Below are 23,559 nucleotides of genomic sequence, written 5' to 3' on the forward strand. Positions count from 1 at the left end.
AGTTTTATTGAGCTCTTGAACTTTATGTGATTAATACAGTCACACGCTTTTGCATAGTGTGGTAAAAAAAAAAAAAAAAAAAAAATCCTCTTCCCACCTGCTCATTACAATAACAAGCAAAGTTGGAACTCAGTCTCCGCCATGAATACAATTAATACTAGAATGACTCCCAGGAGAGAAAGAAGATATTTGTTTGTTTATCCGCCTGTATAGGCCACTTCCTGGCTCCCACACGATGACATAAGATGAAGGACTGTACCATTTTTGACTCTGGGGAAAGAGGAATGTGTCCCTCAAAACGTCAAAAGAGAAAAATTGTTGCAGTGTGTTTCTGTTCATTTGTCTGTCTGCCCTCTTTTTGGTTCATGGTTTTGGAATTTTCATTTTAGTTAGTTTTGAGTTTTATATATATATATATATATATATATATATATATATATATATATATATATATATATATATATAGTTTTAATTAATTTTCTCGGCTGTTCTATTATTATTTTTTATTAGCTTTAGTTATTTAAAAAAAAATCCTTAGTTTTAGTTAGTTTTGTTATTATTTTTCAAAAGTGTATTACTTGAATGCAATATTTAACTCATTCACTCCTAGCCATTTTCACAGAAGCAACCCCCTTCGCTCCCGGCTGTTTCACTGGATTTTGACTGATTTTGCAAGGCCCACAGAATATTGTGTTCTATTGTTATGAAAACATGGAACCTATCAAAAGAAAGATTAGAGTCTCTTCTTTCATCAGGAAAAAAAATATTTATATTTGTTTCCGTTTTGCAGCAATTAGCATTAGAATATAGCTAAGTTTCATCATTATTCACAAATCTGTTTAAAACAGTGGAGAAAGAGCTTTTTGCAACATGGCCCTGGTTGATCTCTTATACTTTGCTGCCACCTGCTGGCCGTATTTTTATTTTATTTTTTTAAGTACCATTGCTTCAACCATTCTATTCAGTTCAGAGGCTTCATCAAAGCCTTCTGTATGCTCTAGCATAAAAAAACACATAAATACGTCTTTGGGAGCGTGGTAATATTTAAAATAGAACGTATTTATACGTTTTTGGAAGCAAATGAGTTAATAAACATAATGGTAAAATGAAAAAAGTAACACATTTATTACCTAGCGTTGCATTTCGGCTGAGTTGAATGAAAAATCAGCCAAGCCGAGGAGCGAAGTCATCTGAAAGAGCTTTTCTATTGGCTGCTGCTAGATGATGTCATTTCTGTGTGACCCACTTTCAAACGTCCTTATTCCGGTTAATATCAAAATAAATATACTTAAAATCAACCCCAAGGGCTAATTTATTAAATTAATTATTAAAGACTAAAACAAAGGACTTTTTCGCTATAATCATAGTTAGGTTTACTGTCGTTAGTTTGTAAACGTATATCGCAGTTTCAGTAAGTTTACATTTTTAAAAAGCATTTTCGTTAAAGAAAATGTTTTTCTTAATTTTTGTTAGTTTTCATTAACTAAATTAACCTTGGAAAAGACTTAAATCTATAAGCTCTGAACTTTGAGGCACACACGCTAACCACTTGTCCACTATGCTCGTCGCAAGAGAGCATTCCGAATTAAATATAACATAACCTCAGCCATACTTTAAAAGTCATTTTAAATCCATCCATTCACTTGTTCTGTCTGGATTTCTGGTCCAAGTAGCTGGCTAAGGTCACAATATAATGCCATCCATCACCCGAGCTGTGCCCTTGTATAAAGTGGCCACAAACAAATAGAAAAGAGATTAGAGAAATAAATTGTAAGGTTATGGGTGGGTCCATCTTCATGTAATGAATCATCGTGTTTGTCTGACATGAAGACTGAATAATCAGCATGTTTTTTTTTTTATATTTATCTCAGCTGATAATCAAGATCACTGTTGTCATGTTTGGCCTCTGGAAATGCTATTTATAGGTTAGCATTGTGCCAACCATGTAGTTATCATAAAATAATGGGACCAAAGATGCAAAATATATATATATATATTCCTCCCTATCCCTAGAGGCAAAATTAATCTTTACACTCAGTAAAGGGCACCATGCTCAAGGGCAACAATTTTAATGTCTGTTCCTATCATTCATATGTTTTGGATTTGAACCAACCAACCAACCATTTTTTTAAACTGAGGGCCGAAAACCTAGCCAAATAAAGCAGAGCTAAGCTAGGTTCAAATGGATGCTTCTGCTTATGGAGGCCCGAAACTGCCCAAATTCAACGCTCACTCGGCCATTGAAATGCAGTTTGCAGCATTTCAACCTGACAGAGCGTCTGCAGCATGAAATCAATAAATGTGAGAGCAGAGCGTTTTTATTGATTGATATACATAATTCTATTTTTATATTTATTTAAAAATAATTATCTAGTTTTTTAATTTTATATATATATATATTTATTTATTTTTTATTTCCATTTATATTTATTTTGTATTTATTTTTTGAATTATATTTTTTACATGTATTTTTATTTACACTTTCATTCATTTATTTAGTCATGTATTTTTATTTTGGCAGTTTTGGTGCTCCACATCTGCTCAGTTTTCCACGTGACTACCACATGACATAATTTTATTTGTATGTGAAGTGTATGCTGAGGTTATCTCTACCTTTGTTTGCCTCGCAGTCTTTGGTAAAACCCTGTTAAGTTTTTTTTTTTTTTTATCACGCTTCCTGCTCGCTGCCATTCCTCCCTTCACTTCTCTCTTAGTCCTTTTGATTCACATTTCACATTCCCCCTTCTGACTTTTTTCCTCCTTCCCTTCTGCTGTTACCTGTTTTTGAATATAGTTTTGATTCCTGACTTCTTTTGCTCCTGTTCATCAACATGATATCTCCTCAGGGGAAAAAAAAGAAAAGAAAAGGAGTGCCTGTCTGGAAATGGGAAAGAAAAAAAGTGCAAAAGGGCGTCGCGCTGCCACATGAATTCCTCCACACCTTGTAATTGCTGTCAGCAATCCCGCCGACAACTCATTTAATTGCCTGCCGTCCAATTTTTTGGTGAGCTGGAGGAGGTGATGGGAGTAGAAGCGAGTTTAAAGAGATGACAAAGGTAAGTAAAAAGGGCAGCGAGGGTGAGGAGGAATCAACCCTGGAAAAGATGGTGTTGCTAGGCAATACAAATCAATGCGTTGTCAAATATGGATGAAGACGCGCTCCAAAAATTAATTTATCTTGAAGGTTCCTTCCAAGACTCATGATAAACAGACATGGAGTCATTTATATGATGACTTTTGCACTGACTTTAGCAGTTGCTAATCTTGCTGGTGACTGTATTAGTGCTGTTAGAATGAAAGCGTAAACACTGGATATTAATTTAAATTCTTTAAAGCGTTAAAAAAAAAAATTGTGTTAACTCCGTTATATTTACTTCCTTTTCCCGCCTATAACTTGCAGCCAAACGGCGTACAATAGGTCGTTTGACTACGTTTGTAATTTGTGTATCTACTTTACAAAATCAAATTCAAATAGCATATTTGTTGTACGTCTTTGGCGTATCATCTCAAATGTATTTTCTGTTTGACGATTTTACATCAATTCCAAGATTTTACTCAAGAAAATATCTGTTACACACTATGAAGAAAAAAAGTAGAAGCAGAAGTAGGAAAAAAATGGATTAATCGCGATTAATCACAATTAATCGCAATTAACTACGGAACATTGTGTGATTAATTCGTTTTTAAGAAATGTAATTGCGATTAATCACAATTAATCGCAATTAACTACGGAACATTGTGTGATTAATTCGTTTTTAAGAAATGTAATTGCGATTAATCACAATTAATCGCAATTAACTACGGAACATTGTGTGATTAATTCGTTTTTAAGAAATGTAATTGCAATTAATCACAATTAATCGCAATTAACTACGGAACATTGTGTGATTAATTCGTTTTTAAGAAATGTAATTGCGATTAATCACAATTAATCGCAATTAACTACGGAACATTGTGTGATTAATTCGTTTTTAAGAAATGTAATTGCTTGACACACACTCACACGCATTAGAGCTGTCAATTACATTTTTAATCAGATTAATCATATCTTAAAATTTTGATTAATCACAATTAATCGCTTAATTAAAAAGGCTTTTTTTTATCAACATTTTTTGCTCGCCAAATTTAAAGAGCACCTGTTATGTGTTCATTTTTTCGACATTTTTATTGTTATGAGGACGTCTTCAAAAAAATGTATCCACTGCACACTTTCCTCTTCCTCTTTCTCTAATTATTTAATTACTTGCATAATTTAAAATGGGAACAAAAAAAACAATAGCTGGAAATGAACAAATATTCTGAATGTCATACTCAATGCATGTTTATGTTTATTTTTATCAACCTGTGCTACCTTTTAACGTAACCATTCGCTGTCAGCTTAAGGATCATCTTTGGTCAAAATTAATAGTGTGATTAATCTGCGATAATACAGGATTGATGCGATCATTTTTTGTGATTAACTAATTAACGCTTTAAATTTGACAGCACTAATATATATATATATATATATATATATATATATATATATATATATATATATATATTTTTTTTTTTTGTCCATCAAAAGTGAGCATTGTTATCTTCATATAAGAGCAGAACAGTTGCCGCACTCTCACATTTGATGACATTGTGCAGTGTTGTCTCATTGAGCCCACATTATTTCCAGATGACTGGAGCAAAAAAATCAAAACATGTTTGCTTGCTCCATTTAGCTTTTTTTTTTTTTTTTCTTTTTTTTTTTTTGCCTGTCAAACTTTCCGAACTCGCAGTCTGCTGTGTGATATCAGTTATGTGTGGCATTAGTAACCAGTAAACACTGTCAAGCAGGGACGGTTCTTTGCCCTTGATTATTTTCTCGCACCGTGCACACACTTCACGCAGCGTTGTTATGTTTCCAAGCCACAGGACCCACGATAATATTTGCTCTAAACTTGTTGCAAATATTGCTGTCATTTATTTTCCAAAACTGCAGAAAGTTCCTTTTAATACTTTTTCATCCCCTGCATTCTAATAAGCTCTAATTTGAAGATAGTGCTGTTTCTATTATACAAAACTAGTTTTCACTGTTTAGTGCACACAGTAGAGAATACTAATATAAATGCAATATGTTTTTGGATTAAGGCAGGGCCGGATTGGGACTCATTTTCACCCCTGGAGTTTGTTGGCTCAGACCGGCCCACTTTAGTTTGCAGCGTTGTTCACAGTGTGTGAAGATGTTTATTTCATCTGTATTAAATTTTCAATCTAAAATAGATTAAACAACGTCAATAGTTAATTTGTCTATGATCAAAAATGTAATAACTTACTAGATCACAATAAGTATATCGGAACAATTATGAAAACATAAATAAAGTCAAGATTGCTAAAGAAATTGATTTGACCACCTGTCATAATTCTCTACACATAAAGCCTAAATAAGGAGATAAGGCAAGTTACAAGACAAATGTTCTATTTTTTTAAGAGCTCTAATAATGAACTGCAATCACACTATAACTTCCTTGTGCTGGAATGTGCTTGAATTACTATTAGCAAGGGCCGGGATTTACAAAATTGGGTACAAAATGCAAAATCTAGTTTCAGTCGCATTTAAAAACTAGTCATTTCTAAAAAAAAAAAATTCAATGTAATTACTATATACGTATATTTATTTTTATTTTATTTTATTATTATTATTATTATTATTATTTTTATTTTATTTTATTTTATTTTTTTTATCCCCAAAAGCAGATTAAGCCCTGCTATTATTTCTTTCTCAATGTAATTACTATATACGTATATATATATTTATATTTATTTTATTTTATTTTATTATTATTATTATTATTATTATTTTTATTTTATTTTATTTTATTTTTTTTATCCCCAAAAGCAGATTAAGCCCTGCTATTAATCTCTCCCTTCTAGTGGGGCAGAATGTTTTGTTTTGTTTCTCCCTCAATGTAACCTACTGTTCCCAACAAATACCACATCATTAAATGACTAGTAGAAAAAATGATCAGCCAAACTTTTGCTATTGGATGATTTTTTACACAATAGTTTTGTTTGTTTTAGTGTTGGTGTTGTGCTTACTGTATTCTCCACCAGGCGCATGCACTTCTATAGGGCGCTGCAATGATTTATACATTTGAGTTAGGGTGCATTTCGGCACCCCATTAATATTGCCTATTGTAGGAGAGAGAGAGAGCGCAGAGAGAGAGAGAGAGCTCACGGCCATCACGGGAGAGAGCGCAAGCAAGAGAGAGCGTGCGCGCTTGCTTAAAAATTGCATATGATCCATTCTGCACAAAAGGTTTATAATGCAGACCACTCCAAGTTAGTCACTCGAGGTCTGGCTAGATCTCTACCAAAAGCACTTTAATGGCTGCTTTTGAAACAAACTCGTGACCCGAAATAAACAGCGCCCCCTGGCGGCCAACCTGGAAAAATCCCTCTGGTCCCGCCTTCTCAGTCCGGGCCTGGATTAAGAGCTACTGTAATTGACCAACTATAGAATTGAAAACTAAGCATCCAACTAAAAGCAGTAAAACGTAATCATGAAAGCAAATTCATTACAAAGCAAAGCGTACCACGTAAATGAATATTTGTTTTGTCTCCACAGAAGGAAGTGGCGACCCGCAGTCCACAAAGCGGCAACATCGTGACGACTTGATGAATATTCATAAGCAGATGATTGGCATGCAGGCGGACGGGGGAACGTTTTTTTTTTCAAGGAATAGTTGGAGGGAGTCGACTGCTGTTAGGTGGTAAGCAACTGTAAACATGCTTGGATGGAAGATGATGTGCGCATGTTTGTGTACCTCCTGAGGGAATTAGCGTGCGCGGGAGCACTGAAAGATAAATGCGATGTTGCCGTGGGCAATTACACATAAATAAAGCACAAATTCCAAACCCTGAAGTCAAGAGGTTATAAACAGAAAATGTAGACACACCGGTGAGTGCAAATGGCCAGATGTGTATTCATTTGAGAACTCCATGACAACACCAAGCTTCAAGTGGATTACGCTCAATGCCGACTCAAAAGATTTTTTGGCAGCGAGGAGTCAGTTTTTACCTTCGGAGGTTTGCTACTTTGAAAATTATACTCGGGGCTCAGGTAAAAGACAATCACGGCTCAGCTTTAGAAAACAGGTGAGCCGTGATGGTTTGTTAGCTCAGCCCTGAGCAACTGTGATGTCATTTTCAGTTGGCAGCAAGTGACAAAATGGCCGCCCACTGAGATGGGTAAACGCGGGTGGATTTTGGTGCATACTCAGATTCCACAAACACAATATTAATTAGAATACCATGTTTAAACTAATGGGGCTTTAACTCATTTACAGCCATTTTCACTGAAGCAATCCCCTTTGCTCCCGGCTGTTTTGCTGGATTTTGCAAGGCCCACAGAATATTGTGTTCTATTGCTATAAAAACATGGAACCTACCAAAAGAAAGATTACAGTCTCTTCTTTCATCAGGAAAAAACTATATTTTTATATCTGTTTCCATTTTTGCTGCAATTAGCATTAGAATATCGCTATGTCCATCATTATTAAGAAATCTGTGGGGGACACAGCTTGTTGCAACATGGCCCGGACTGATCTCTTATACTCTGCTGCCACATGCTGGCCGTTTTTGTAATAACTACCACTGCTTCATGCATTCTCTTCAGTTCAGAGGATGCATCAAAAACATAAAAATACGTCTTTGGGAGCATGGTCGTATTAAAAATAGAATGTATTGATACATTTTTGTGAGCAAATGACTTTTTTTTTTTAAAGGAGAGCTCAGTATTGTTCATTCGATTTGACATCATCATTGCTCTCCTTTTTAAAAAAAAAATAAAAAAATAATAAATAAATGTTTTTTTTCTCTTTTTTTTTGTGAGCAAATGACTTAAGGATAGCCAATTGGCATTTCCTGAATTTAAAAAAAAGTACAATTTATTTATTTTTTTGTTTTTATTGATATAATTAGTTTATATTTATATCGTTTTATTATAGCTGAGGTTGGACTGTCAAGCTAAAACTTAATTCGCCTTATTTGCTCTGTCGCCTGTGACCTATTGAGGACTTGATAGTGGATGTCGACGAACCTGACACAGCAGCTGGTGTGTTTTAACAAAAGAGTTTATTCCACAAATCCGTCCCGGATAGTGCCGATCCAAAAATGGAGAAAAGCCGATCGCACTCCGAGCAATGGCTCCATATACAGCAGTGTATCTTGCATAATGGCCCCGGTCTCGGCAGCCGATGTCATGAACATACTTCGTCTTCATCATCAGGAGACTCCCGTGAGAGTCTTTCTCCCGGCAGGTGTTATCAAGCAGCAGCAGCAGACCTAGCTGCGGGCGACAGCATGCGCGTGTTGACAAAGCATGAGTCACAATCAATAGCAAGGGGTTTTGGTGATCACGATACTCATGGCGGCGCCCCGGGGGTTGGACTGCGGCACTCGGGTTAAAGCGAATGATATACAATTGTCGATGTGAATCTTCGTTATCAGCGCCGCAAATCAATTTGGACTTAAGGCTGGAGGATAAGTGAGTGCTTCATCGCCACCTCTCCCAGGAAATGGAAGGAGCGAACAAATGAGAGGTTTCCTGTTCTAATGACAATTTATTCAACTCTGCATACAGGAAATCTATTGGAGCAGCTGAACCCGCGCACTTTTCGACAAAAACATGGTTGTAAATTAATATTCTTGTCATACATTCTGATTTAATTAAAACTACTGTATTTGCATTTTCCACATCATTGCTAATTTTCTATTTATGACATCAGCTTGACACGTCTTTACCTCTGCCAGAGAGGTTTTTTTTGCCTTGTTAGTTTGTTTGTTTGCATACAACTGCTGTACCAATTTCTATTAAAGTTTGTGGAGCGCTGGTGCAAACACATTCAATTTTGGTACCGATCCAGGATTTTTTTTTTCTTTCCACTTAGCATTTCGACTCAGGGCTTTTTCATAATGATTTTAACTCTTTGACTGCCAGACGTTTTCAGAAACGGGATGTCGCCAGTGCCAGCCGATTTAAGCATTTTGACTGATCTTTCAAGGTCCACAGAAAATTATGTGTTTGGATTATGGAAACACACATACTACCAAATGAAATGAAATATTGGACTCTCATCTTTCATCAGAAAAAAAAAGTTTGTTTCTACCTTATTCCGTTTTTCAGTAATCAACAATAGAAAATGGTTAGTTTCACCTCTGTTTTGAAACAAACGTCTTTTAACGTCTTTGGCACTCCTCCCTAGGATTTTACTAAACGTTATTTAACGTTTTTGGCAGTCAACGAGTTAATTTCTCGGTGGCGAAAGCTGGAAATGTCATGACATAATCCAAGTTTTTTTCCCCGCCTTTTGCTTGTCAGGTCTGCCACGATCTGAAGTGAAGAAGAAGTTATGGTGCAAATAGGCCTGAGCTTGATGAGCATGGACCTGAATGACCAGTAAGTCAATCGAGTGAGAGTGTGAATGGATTGCTTTTTACGGGCAAGCCTTTGCTCATTCATCCCACGTCTTGACATTCAATGAGAAGGCTTAGTGTACTTTATGTGAATGTGTTTTTTGATAAAACACAACCGTTTTTTAACTGATTCAAACCCACAAACGGATCATTAAGTTTTTTATTACAAAAAACGGCCAGCTGGAGGCAGCAGAGTATAAGAGATCAACCAGGGCCATGTTGCAACAAGCTCTTTTTGACAGTGTTTTCAACAGCTTTGTGATTAATGATGACATTTAGCTATATTCTAATGCTAATTGCTGCAAAACGGAAACAGATACAAATATACATTTTTCCTGATGAAAGAAGAGACTGTAATCTTTCTTTTGGTAGGTTACATATTTTTTTTAGCAATAGAACACAATATTCTGTGGGCCTTGCAAAATCAGTCCAAATCCAGTAAAACAGCTGGGAGCGAAGGGGGTTACTTCAATGAAAAGGGCTGTGAGTGAATGAGTTAAAGGGGAAGTCAAGCCCAAATAAAAAAAAAATGTTAATATGTTCTATGCAGCCCAACTGGTCTAAATATGGTATTCTGGTTAATATTGTGTTAGTGGAATATGAGTTAAGCAGCAAAATCCAGCCGTTTTTATCCATCTCAGGGGTCGGCCATTTTGCCTCTTGCTGTCAACTGAAGATGACATCAATGTTGCTCAAGGCTCAGGCAACAACCAATCACAGCTCATCTGTTTTCTGAAGCTGAGCTGTGATTGGTTGTGTGGCAAAATGGTCGCCCCTGAGATGGATTTTAAAAAAAAATGGCAGAATTTTGCTTCAAAACTCCACAAATGTAATATTAATCAGAATGTCACGTTTTGACTCGTGAGATCACATATAACATATTATTGTCAAGATACTCTTTACTTAGGGTTAGGGTTAGGGGTTAGCTTCAATAGTTCACGCTGAGGCAGAACCATCTGTCAGGGTGTAGCTGTAAACTGATGCAACTGCCACATGTTACAGGTTCAAACAATGCTAAGTGCTTAAAATTCCTTAACATTTTATTTTAAATATATATATATATTATTTACAGTTGAATGCATGGAATCCCTACTTTCTTCTAAAAGCCTGGGGTTATTTTGGAGTAGTCAAAATGTCACATAGCACTGATGTTCAGTCAAAAAAAATAAAAATAAAATTGGCAGACACATACCCGTTTTTCTTCTGTCACTCGCTTTTGCCAAGTGCTGCCACACAATTGACCGGTTGGCTTTGGCGAACCGTGATTTGGAGCAAGCAGAACCATTCATGCAAAAGGGCTGGGAAAAACACGTGAAAATAAACCGCCATCCCGTGGAATCAATTTAACATGGCTGTCAAAGTGCCCGTGTCATTGATGGATATTGCGGGTGCCGGCAGTCAATCTGGGGTGTGGCGAGGAAGCGGACCGTGCGGGGTCTGAACACAGACAATATGAAGAGGTAGCGGAAAGCAATATCTGCTGTTGCCATGCTGGATCAGCATAAATGTCAGGCCACTCGGGGGCAGCCTGAAGGGGAGAATGTTCCTGTGGGGAGGGGGTGTGTTTGCTGTGGGATACACACGGGACACGTGTAGTAAATCAAAAATGCTGTTGACATAATACACTACGGGAGAACTAAGGCTGTTGGGCCACCCTGCATGCAGATGACCCACCGCGGATGAATCAAGTGGTTCCCCCTTGGTGGGCTCGGCCCAAAATAAGCTGAGTAAGCATCTTCTCAAACGCCGGAGTGACACATGATGCAAATTGCTGAGTCAGCGTTGGCAGCGAAACCCAGCGGTGTAAATCTCGGCGGAGTGAAAGACAAACGAGGACAATCAAACAGAAGGTTCACGCGGTTTATGTTAATCTATGCAAATGTGATGTCAGAACAAATGCTGAATACTTTAGGGATATTTTCACTGAAACAACAGCGGATTTGGAATTGCAAATATTATTAAAATGATCTTTTTAGTGTTAAACAATATCTAAATATAGGTCCACTTTTTATTGAACTTTTTTGTACTTTTTTTTTAATACAAAATAAAATGAATACAGTATACAGTAGTTGCACGTAAAGCTAGCCAATCCTCATTGCTAACTATTTGTAAATGTTTCCATATCTGACCTACTGTACTGAGGTTTGAGGAAACAGTCAGTATTTATACTGTAAAAAAAAAAAGTCATAAGAATAATCACTAGAAAGTTGTTTAGAGATCCAACAAATCCATTATTTCTTCAGTTGAAATTGTTGACATTTTATGAATTGGTAGATTACAGCATTTTGTAAATTATGTTAAAGGCTCATAACAAAACGTTGCCATTGAATATTCAAAAAGGAACGGAAGTTGAAAGGAACGTAAATCTTAGAAAAATAATAATAATAAAAAAACGGATTTAGGACCAGACTGATGGAGCGTTGTGTTTCAGTAAAAGCAATCATCTTATGGAACAATCTTAAGAAATAAATCAAATAATCAAATTTAAAAATTACATTTAAAAGAATGACTAATCAATCTTATTAAGAATATATGAACCAGATTAAGTTTAAACATTATACCATTGTCATTTTTGTTGTTATGAATGTCAGATGTGACTCTGAGACACAAATTTATATTTATTTTTTTAATATTATTTATTTTGCTGTTATTCTTTAATTTACCTAGTAAATGAACTCTGGGGAGAAACGGGGCAGATACAATAAGACTTGTCTTCTTTTGCTCCTTTTCATTCAACAATGAAGAATATTGTTTTATTTTTTATGTTGGGTGATGTTTTATTCATCTTTTGTTGTCTTTTTTTCTTATTTTACAAATTAATTAAATAAATGATTGAAAGGAAATGGGAAAAAAATTGAGAGAATTTTTTAGACTAATACCGGTCCTCCTCGGCAGTAGTTGGCGCTATTCTGCGGCAGTGTGACACGTTGGCAAACATCATCTGCGTCACAAAGAAAAGCCTTTTTATTATTTTTTTAATTTCCCAAGTGACCATCTATTGAAAGTTAATACTATATGGAATTAAAAAGCATTTTAAATAACCCATAATTTTTTTTTTTTTTCTTTTAGTGCGCCAGTGTGAGGGATTGTGAAAGTGTGCGCGTTTTCTTTCATGTGGATAACAGCAAGGGAAGTTAGCAATGTGTGTGTGTGTGTGTGTGTGTTTGTGTACGTGACAGGAATAGCGATTACTGAATATGTTGGCATGAAAGCGAGCCAAAGGTTTGCATTGTTGTTTTCTAAGTGGGTGTGTGTTTACCTACAAGATATGCGTATGGGGGTCCTTCCATGCGCTGGAAGGCTGCCAGGTGCCTCTTGCGGATGTCTTTGCGGTGATTTAGGAAGCGATCGATTTCATAGTCCTGCTTTGTTTCTTGGCTCCCTCATAAATAGCAGCGCAACTCGCCATCACCCTTCTTTTGTTTTTGTTCTCTTTTGCCTGCGGCTATTTACGCTGACATTTCCTCTTGGTTTCATGGTGAAATTCACTTATCTGTACCTCTCAGAACTATCCGAGGCAAGGACAATGATGACAATTTGGATGAGAGGAGCCCCGAGGACAACAAAAGCAGCAGGATTCTTATGACGACTTAAATGCGAAAGCGGGTGGAGAAGGCAAACAAATGGATTCTCGGGAGAGTGTGGTCCTCACGTGGCCAAACAAAAGCCGGTCGCCGTTGTTGTTTTTTTCTGCGCGAGGATGTTGCTTTCTGGTTCAGAGTAACACGCAACGCGAATTTGTGATGTGTTGCTAACGATAGCATGATACGGCGATTAGCGATAGCACTTAACTCATTTACTGCCAGGCCAGTTCAAATGAATTTTTGACATCTATAACCGTCAATGGCACTGAATGAGTTTTTTTTTTTTTTTTTTAAATTATGCTGATTATCACAAAAATTGGCACGCTGACTCCAAAATGGCAGTTAATTTTTTTCTAGCATGCCATTTTTTCTCTCTCCATAGTTTACGCCATCAGCTGTAGTAAGACTGTAGTAAGAAGAGCTTAATATGATTGGACTCATATAAAACTACGTGGCATATTATTGTAAGTTCTATTTTGTTTTATGTTGTTTTGTTTGTTTTTTAAGTTTGTAGCTATTGTATCTTAGCATTTTATTGACATGCATACACATTTATTTATTTATTTTTTTTAAGAAAATGAGGATCCTAGAACTAAAAAACTTGACGTGATAGAGAAAAACTGAGATCAGTTTTGGATTCCTGACCCAAAAATTAGTTTTAAAAAACTAAACAAAAATGTGTTCCCCAATCTAATCAATGATTTGGAAGGAAACTTTCCAAGATGCCGTGCACGGATGGATTGATTGATTTTTTGAAACTTCACAAACATGTTGTTGTGGTACAACGGATCAAAAAAGTCACAGTTCGATTCGGATCACAGATTTGAGTCACGGATTGGATCGGGTTTTTTTTCAAGCAAGGTACCAACTGTCAAACTCATTTACAGCTAAAGTACCAGCCAGGCACTCGTAGGTAATGCTAACAGCTAGTCGCTAGCAACATCAGAGACTTCTGCCATATCATACAATGATGGCGTAATTAATTAGCGGTTTCTTAGCGTCCTGAATTAGCGGATGAACATGAGTTCGGGTAGCGTTGTGTTGATGTTGTTCGCAACGTCTAAAACGGAAGTCAAGCTAGCCATCACACCACGTCATGGGTCCCCTTCCCCTTCAATCCGCGGATCGTCTGCGATAAGAAACGCGAGGCCTGATCCGAACCGACCACGGATCAACGCTGATCCGTTGCGCCACTAATATTTTGTATAAAAGCGAAACAGCAGAAGCCGTCATAGCTAAAAGATGCTAATGTAGTGCATTTAGTGTATTTATTTAATGTATGTATTTGACTTTTTGTGTCAGTCCTGCTCCACCCATGTCATATGGTGTTCCACAGGGGTCAATTTTGGGGCCCCTGCTGTTTTTTTTTTTTTTTTTTTTTTACTGCCTATTTGAGTCCTGCTGGCGTCTCTTTAGCGTTCCCTTGGAGACTGCGTTGATTGTAGCTACAACACGTATGGATGTACCATAGTGGAGAAGCTGCACCGAGCATTTTCTGTGGATTGCGACCAGAAAGGAGGAGGAGAAGCAAATGGTCTGTAGCAGCCATCAGCTAAAAACCGTTTTAATAGTTTCTTACTAATTGCCCCTTTCCACCCGGACTTACACTGTGATGACTATCTGTTCCTTTTAATTTTTAGAGCAGTGTAAATAAAACTTTTACGAGCACCAACAAGTTCTTACCATGAATACAAAACGGCCTCCATATATGGTCTGCTTCCCCCACCCTCATGTTTTTTTTTTTAGCTTAAACAGCTCAATGCAGCAGACATTCAATGGCTCCATGGCAATAATGATGAGGACAGTTGTGGTATTAATGGCACATAGATTGATGCCAGCGAGGAAGCGTGTCGTGACACAGTAATCATACTAATGTTATAGCATGAGTAATGATGCTGAACGTGCTGGCAAATGGGCTCGTTATCACGAGGGGGGTTTTGATGAGGAAAAGGATGATGTGCTCAATTATGATGATAAGTGGCGTGATGATGAAGGAAACCGGATGAGTCGTTTTCCAGGTGCTTTCATTCACCTTTATTGCACACCTGCGTCATTTCTCTGTTTGGAGATGTGACATCATAATGCAGCAAAATGTGAAGATGAAGTCGTTTTATCTGACCAGTTTTGAAATGATTTTGCTCAGGGGTGCAGTGCCATTGAATGTGCTTTCAATTACCTGCAAATGTGAGAATCGAAACTCATGGGGGAAAATACTTTTATCAGACAGCGGTTTTTCCCCTTTAGAGTTTGCTTGTGGTTTTGTTTTATCTGGTAATGAGACAGAGTAGAAAGGCAGCATTTAGATGGCATTCATTATTTTTTTTATTTTTTTTTTTTATTTTTTTTTTTTTTTTCTGGAGAGCTCAGTATTGTTAATTCGATTTGACATGTCATCATTGCTCTCCTTTTTTATTTTTTTATTATTTTTATTTATTTATATATATATATATATATATTTATTTTTTTTTATTTTTTTTTGTATGTGCGTGCGTGCGTGCGAGTGTGTGTGTATTCATTAGTTCACCTAAAACCTATTTTAAAAAATCCCATACTAATAATATATGCATTCATTTTTTTAAATCGTACACAGTCATGGTATATTTGCCATATGCAGGGTACACATCCCCAAAACCCAAACTGTATCGTTCTAGACTAACACGTAAAATTTTGCATTTGCCCCAATTGTGGGAGGGAACACAGCCGACTCCCAGCCGATCGAAGCGGCTCCCCTCATTCCCTTTAAATTCAGTTGGCCCCTATGGATGGTATGTGTACAAAATCTAATGACTTGATATTTTGAAGATGGTAAAATAACCTAGACGTGGAGCCATTTTGTGTCTAAATTAGGCAAGCAAGCTGTATCTCCTTTCCATGACAGGGCAAAAAAAAAAAGTACGAAAAATCTGGAACGCAACCATTTATCTCTGATATCAGCGACGCTACAAGGTCACAGATGAGTTACAAAGCCGCAGTTCATGCTTGCATTCAGCCAATTTTGGGCTGAGTCACCCGAATCCCAATGTATCTCCCCACCAATGACGTTCCAATTTGTTTTCCCCTTTCAGGGGAATGGTTGGAGTTTGGAACACGGCCCTCCTGGCTGCGCATTTGCATCTCCAAGAACACAGATGCTCTGTTGTTTACTCCGCCGCACGCCTTTCTGATGCGCTCATTTTCCAGAGTCGGGCCGGGGTGGGAAATGACGCGCCTCCGTGCAGAATTCGGACACATTCACCACTAATGAAACGGAATGATGACATTTTGCCCGGGACCGAAACTGTGTCTTCACACCCCTTTCAAGTTCTACTTCTAATTAGTTGGCGGGGCAAAAGAAATCGGTTATTTGAACCGTCGCACGTTTTGAAATTTTAATGGCAGTCTGACCAAGCAACACACTTGTAAAGACGGTCATTTAAAATCCATCTGTGTCTGATACAACTCATCCCGACTCTGTTGGAATTATTTAGCAGAGAGAACCTTGCCGTGGGGACACACACCGCCTTTTCGAAAGATAATAAAGCACAAGGAGAAAATGGAACACCGTCGTTCGTTTCTTTCATTCCGGGCAAGCGGGAAGTGTTCATAAAACCGAAATTAAATCTCTCTCTACACCCAAAACAACCAAGCATCCTTTGTGTTGCTACTTGATTGTCTGGACTGAGCTCCGGGAGGGGATGAGTCGAAGGATTAGGTGCGAAAAGCGGAGAGTGGCGGAGCAGGAAAAGAGTGCGGCCAAGGAGCGACAAATAAAGATGAAGTGAGACGGACTGAAAAGGTGATCCAATATGTTGAGACAGAGAAAGAATGTTTGAGGCCGGAGATTTTAGAAACGTCAATAAAGCCAAATGGAAGAAGGCACCCGGTGTTAAATCCCGCTGCCAGTGGGGCGAGGTGGAAGTCAGTCCGAAAAAAAATAAAAAATAAATCTTCTGCTTTCATCTGCAGACTTTAACAAGACTGCAATCCATCATACGTGTAATATGAGACAGGCTATTAATATGAGCACATTTCTTTCCCGCCGGCTCCCTGCGTGACTTGGTCACAGTGCAAAAGCGTTGACTCAAAGTAGCATGGGATGAAATTGTGGCACAAATTAGCCTGCTGGGCACTGATATGACTAACAAGATACGCGGCTCACAGGAAACATAAATCCTGGCTGGTCATGCGGCGGTAATGCGGCAAGCGTCCTGCTGTGGCCCCCGCGCTTGTTCGCCTTTTGTCTTTTGAGCTGCCGGTGAGCAAGATGTCACGTCCGACCTGAGGTGATCTTCTTGGCTGACGCATTCAAAACTTTTCCGATGGCAACTTCCAGGAGAGCGCAGAAAATCTTGGTCTCGCATGAATTGTCATTATTGGCAGCTGATTCTTACCTGTAGTGCTAATTTTATCAGCCATTTAAAAATTTAGTCTCAGTTTTAGTTCAGTTTCAATCACGCTTGTTAAATTTTATCTACATAGTGCGGTCAAAATTAAAGCGTTTAATTGATTTTTTTCTTTTTTAAAAAAAAAACTCATTCACTGCCATTGACGGCTATAGACGTCAAAAATTCATTTGAACTATTTCTATTAGTTTAACATTAGTATGAAAACCTAGAAGAAAATTATTGTACATTTAGAACAGATGTAAAATTTGTGATTAATTGTGAGTTAATTATTGAAGTCATGCAATTAATTAAAATTACAAATTTTCAAATTTAAATTTTCAATAATCTTTTCTTTAAAATAAAATAAAAGATTATTTAAAAAAAAAAAGTCTAGATTTTCATACTCTTAACAAAAATGGAAAAAAAGTAATAGAAATAGTTTAATTAATTTTTGACGTTTATAGCCGTCAACGGCAGTGAATGAGTTCATCACCAAAAAATATAATGTCATAAAAAAATATTCTTTCTTTATTTTAGCGTCATTTGTCTATTTTGCATGGTTAGTTGTAGTTTTAGTTAGTTAATTGGTAGTTTTCATTTTTTGGACCCCTGATAATAGTCAAAATAACTTTAAAATGTCGTATCGTTTTCTCTTTAATGTCATTGTAAAAAAAAAATGTAACATTGGATTAGAACTTTATTTCTTTTAATATTCTGTCTTTTTTTTATGTAGCTGCTTATGTATCGGGCTAAGACCGTGTAGCAAGATGCTAAGCTAGGCAACTGTTTGTCAGGCTCGCCTCAGCCCTTCTCAACTCACCTCTTTCTTTTTTTACATGTCATTTTCTCTTTAATGTCATTGTAAAAAAATAATAATAATAACATTGGATTAGAACTTTATTTCTTTTAATATTCTGTCTTTTTTATGTCATTGCTAATGTATCGGGCTAAGACCGTGTAGCAAAATGCTAAGCTAGGCAACTGTTTGTCAGGCTAGCCTCAGCCCTTCTCAACTCACCTCTTTCTTTTTTTACATGTCATTTTCTCTTTAATGTCACTAAAGTGGCTTTTGAGAGTGTTGTCATTCACTTAAATTCATCTTACTTTATTACCGCCGCTGCAGCAACGTTATAAGAATGTGAAACGCCTCCGGTTGTTTATGGGTAGCGATAAAACCGCTATTTTCTACTCACACTGTACTACAGTGATGGAAAGCGTGAAATAAAAGGCAAATGACCGGCGATATAGATCTGACTGCATCAGAGGTGATAACAGGGCGGGAAGGCTGGCTGGAGGTTGAATGTTGAGTAATTGGCTGCAGTAGGAGAGAATGAACCAAACGGGGCTCGTTCATTTAGTCCAACAGTGCATTCAATGCATCCACTTTTATTGTAGTGTTAGGACAATGATTTCTTTGCCAAGAGCATCTCAGTCATTTTTCAACAAGCTTGATGTCTTGTTGGCTGCAAAAAAAATTGAAGGCATAAGATTAACATGAGAGGGCGTGGCTTGGCCAAAATGAAGAGCCCGCCCCCCGTTGAAAGTTTTCCCTCGTCGCACCGCGCTCACCCAAAATGCTCCCATTATCAAGCAAATTCATCTTGCGGAGTTGGAGTACGTGGCCGGATTTAGACGAGGGGCTGCTGTCAAGCTTTATCGAGCGCCCGCTTTTCTTAGTGGGAAGGGAGGAGACGCCCTTGCCAAACGAGGCTGGCGCTATGACAGCCGCCCTCCACATCTTTACTGCTTCATCCTCCGCTGACTTATGCATATGCTCACAACACACACACACTCACACACACAGTGATGAGCCGTGTCAGATTGGTCATTAGTCTCGTTGCAGGGGTCGGACGTGTTTGGCGCTAAATTTGAAAGTACATCCACGTTGACCCTGAAATCTCGACTTTAGAACACTTTTAAACCGGCAAAGTCGAAGGCCCCAAAAGTGGGATTGTTTGGATATAAATCCACATCCGTCCATCATTCCATCCATCCATGTATCATCATCCATCCAACCATCCATCCATCCGTCTGTCTGTCTGTCTGTCTATCTATCTATCTATAGTATATCATATCTTTTTTTTTAAAGACTGATACCAGTGCAAGATAATAAGTTAATTGAAATGTGTCTGGAAATATAAAATTATTATTATTATTATTATTAAGAAGAAGATGAATAATAATAAAAAGAAGACGACAAAGACGACGATGACGACAAAAAAAAAAGTGTAAATCCAAGTCAAGAGAGACCTTTCTATTTTCATGTCTGGAAATATAAAATTATTATTATTATTATTATTATTATTATTATTATTATTATTAAGAGGAAGAAGACGAAGAAGACAAAAAAAAGTGTAAATCCAAGTCAAGAGACACCTTTTCATTTCCATGTCTGGAAATCTAAAATTATTATTATTATTATTATTATTATTATTAAGAAGAAGGAGACAAAGACGAAGAAGACAAAAACAAAAGTGTAAATCCAAGTCAAGAGACACCTTTCCATTTTAATGTCTGGAAATCTAAAATTATTATTATTATTATTATTATTAAGAAGAAGAAGACAAAAAAAAGTGTAAATCCAAGTCAAGAGACACTGTTCCATTTTCATGTCTGGAAATCTAAAATTATTATTATTATTATTATTATTATTATTAAGAAGAAGAAGACAAAGATGAAGAAGACAACAACAAAAAATGTAAATCCAAGTCAAGAGACACCTTTCCATTTCCATGTCTGGAAATCTAAAATTATTATTATTATTATTAAGAAGAAGGAGACAAAGACAAAGAAGACAAAAAAAAAGTGTAAATCCAAATCAAAAGAAACCTTTCCATTTCCATGTCTGGAAATCTAAAATTATTATTATTATTATTATTAAGAAGAAGACGACAACGACAAAAAACAAAAGTGTAAATCCAAGTCAAGAGACACCTTTCCATTTCCATGTGCATACCGTAGCTACGGTCGACTCATCCATGCTCTCCTTGCTTTCTCATTAAAATGGCATCCGTTGGGGAGTTTGTGTCTCCAGTGACGGCAAGCGCTACCTTGAAGCTCGTCACTCCAGCGAAACCGAAAGCGTAACTCGGGTAGCAATGAAACACGGTTCCAGTCGCGCATCCACGTGACCGCTGACCCTCCCTCTGTTATCTCCCGGCAGTTCTTTTTTCCACTCCGCTTTATGGTTCGACGCGATAAGCTGTGAGAGGATTTCTTCCGTGCCTGACGTGAAGAAAAGCAATGTTAGTTTTTGTGACTTCCCTGTTGCAAGTGTTTGCTGAAGGTCGAGATATAATAGATTTTATGATTACTTGTGGTGATGAAAGATGACTGTAGTGTTTGGATGACTCACTACTCAGAAATGTGAACATTTTTACTACTACATCTCAAACCGTGAATAACTTGCTATTGTATACGCCAATGGTGCTCTTGAGTGAATTTTTGACTCATAACACTGGTCAAATTGAAAATTTCGATTTCTGCTGCCGAGACGGGTTAGGCTTTGTCAACACCAGCGACTGATCATAGTTGTTTGTATGATGTTGGCCACAGCTAACCTAAAAAGTTTCTTATCTTGAATTCCGCAAGCTCCCATATGGCTCCGACTCCAAAAGCAGAGAGTGAAACTATTTAGAGTAAAAACATTTTGATAAGAGGTTAAAAACTGACCTCCCTTTATCTTCCCTCCTCAACTTAATTCCTCCCACACTCGCGATACTGAAGTTCTTTGAAGCCTCTGGACTACTTTTTGTGTACTTTGCTGTCACGCACGCACGCACGCACGCACGCCGGAGGATGTAATCTCAGAGTATCTTCCAATAAATTACTGTCACACTATTTTTCTTTATTTCCAGTAAGAACTAGAGTATAATACTTGATTTTTTTCAATAATTAACTCATTCACTGCCATTGACGGCTATAAGCGTCAAAAATTTATTTTAACTATTTTTTTTGGTTTAACATTTTTTCCCACTTTTGATGGTATGAAAACCTAATATTTTTTTTGTACATTTAGAACAGATGTAAAATTTTTGATTAATCGTGAGTTAACTAGGAAGTCATGCGATTAATTACAATTAAAAAAAAATGATGGCCTATTGCCCCTAATTTTTTATTATATATATATATATATATATAGAGAGAGAGAGATTTTATGAATTTATGGCAGTGAATGAGTTAATAATGAATTCATATCAAAAGGGCCAAGCTATATTACACATTGAAACCAAACTTTTCGAATGCTTGTAAATACTTTCATCTGGGTGTGTTTGACTTTTTAAAAGTTTAATTAATTCCCCCTGACTTTTCGATTGGAAACCTAACTTCACTTGGCATGTATACACTTGCATCGATCGAACACCACGGCCTGCTTTCCGCGTATGCGCCAGCCTCTGCTTGTTGGTAAACGTTCCAGCAAATCAATATTTTAAAGTATATGAATGGGTGGGAAAAACGAGATATTAAACATTTTAAGCTGATGATGATAAATAAATAAATAAGAGCCGTCAAAACGATTACATTCTTTCATCAGATAAATCACATCATAGATTTTTGATTAATCACAATTAATCACTTAATTAAAAATGCTTATCAACTTTTTTTTTGCCCGCCAAATTTGAAGCGCACCTGTTATGTGTTCATTCTTTCAACATTTAATGTAATGAGGGTGTCTTCAACCTTTTTTTTTTTGATCCACCTCATACTCTCATCCTCCTCTCTTTGTAATCAATTAATTAGTAGCATCATTTGAAATGAAAAAAAAAATGACCCCAATATTGCGAATGTCATACGCAAACGTTTATTAAATGCTTTCACTTTCCTTTCTTTCCTTTGGTCCTTCCTCGGGTCTCCTGACGGCCTCACGACTCTGGCCGGAAGTGTTCGGTTTAGGTGAACGGTATGGGATTTTTTTTAATAGGTTTTAGGTGAACTAATGAATACACACTCACACGCACGCACACACAAAATAAAAAAATATATTAAAAAATTTATAAAAAAATAATAATAATAAAAAAATGCTTTACTTTAATGCGTGTATTTATGTTTATTCCTCAAACACAACCTGTGTTAGCTTTAACGTAACCATCCGCTGTCAAGCTAAAGGATCAACTGTAGTTATTTCATTAATAATTAATTGTGTGATTCTCCAGGAAAAAAATAATTGAAAAAAATAATTGAAAAAAAATAATTGAAAAAAATAATTGAAAAAAAAAATTTGAAAAAATATAATTGAAAAAAATAATTGAAAAAAAATAATTGAAAAAAATAATTGAAAAAAAATAATTGAAAAAAATAATTGAAAAAAATAATTGAAAAAAATAAAAATAATAATAGTGTGATTAATCTGCATTAACAAATGATGAATGTGATAAAACCTCCAGCCCACCCTATTGAGGAGAAGTACAAGAGAAACGGTGGGATGGTGTCTTTCTTTCCCGGCCTAGCAGACAACGTGCACACTTTTTACACCGCATGATTGTCTCCCCAGCTATTGTCAGCAGGCCACATTTCCCTGTCAGAGCAAAAGATCACCCAGATAACCCAGCAGCTCTCAAATTAGAATAGTCACTCATCCCCCGGTGGCGTCAGCTCGGTGGTGGTTTCTACCGCCGCCGCCATTCATTCGAGCACCGCACTTGACTGGCCCGGCTGTGATGCACAATGGCGGTGACAAGTGATGTGCCGCCAAGATACGGGCGGGCTTCTCCCGAATGGAGGATTTCATCTGAGGACAGCGCTTGACCTTCTGAGCCCGTTTTTTTTTACAAAGAAGTCACATGGGTAGCTGTTACTTTGTCAGTGCAGCTTTATGTCCTCTCCTCATTGAGTCAAAATGTCAGACCAGTCTGCAGATGGAAGCCGTTTCGCTCCACAACGGCAAACACGGGTACCGCCATTAAGCACGTACAGCAGCGATAACAGGTGGAGCTGATGCAAATGGAGGCCTTTTATTGAAATGACCAAGAGTGCTTCACCTGTTGATGTGGAATGAAAAATATCCGCACCGAATGTGTTTTGTGAAAAACACCTCCGAATCGCCGTAAACAGGAACCTTTAAAGTCAGAAGCTTTGAGCGCGGACAACCATCGACCCATTTTTTATTATGCTTGTCCTCATTAACTCATTCACTGCCATTGACGGCTATAAACGTCAAAAATTCA

General features: G+C 37.1%; 1 long non-coding RNA gene across 4 annotated transcripts in view; it reads left to right on the forward strand.

Annotated features, from left to right (window-relative positions):
* The window catches only part of LOC144039805 (uncharacterized), an 82,335-nt gene that overhangs the window by 57,680 nt on the left and 1,096 nt on the right, over positions 1 to 23,559 (forward strand). For 3 of the 4 annotated variants that reach the window (XR_013289535.1, XR_013289534.1, XR_013289536.1), the window contains 2 exons: positions 6,599 to 6,743; positions 9,353 to 9,430. This is a non-coding gene — a long non-coding RNA (uncharacterized LOC144039805). The remainder of the gene's footprint in view (positions 1 to 6,598; positions 6,744 to 9,352; positions 9,431 to 23,559) is intronic. The other variant, XR_013289537.1, reaches the window with a different exon arrangement.

This window comes from Vanacampus margaritifer, chromosome 19 (genome assembly GCF_051991255.1).
Source record: "Vanacampus margaritifer isolate UIUO_Vmar chromosome 19, RoL_Vmar_1.0, whole genome shotgun sequence".
In the NCBI taxonomy this organism is placed as follows: Eukaryota; Metazoa; Chordata; class Actinopteri; order Syngnathiformes; family Syngnathidae; genus Vanacampus; species Vanacampus margaritifer.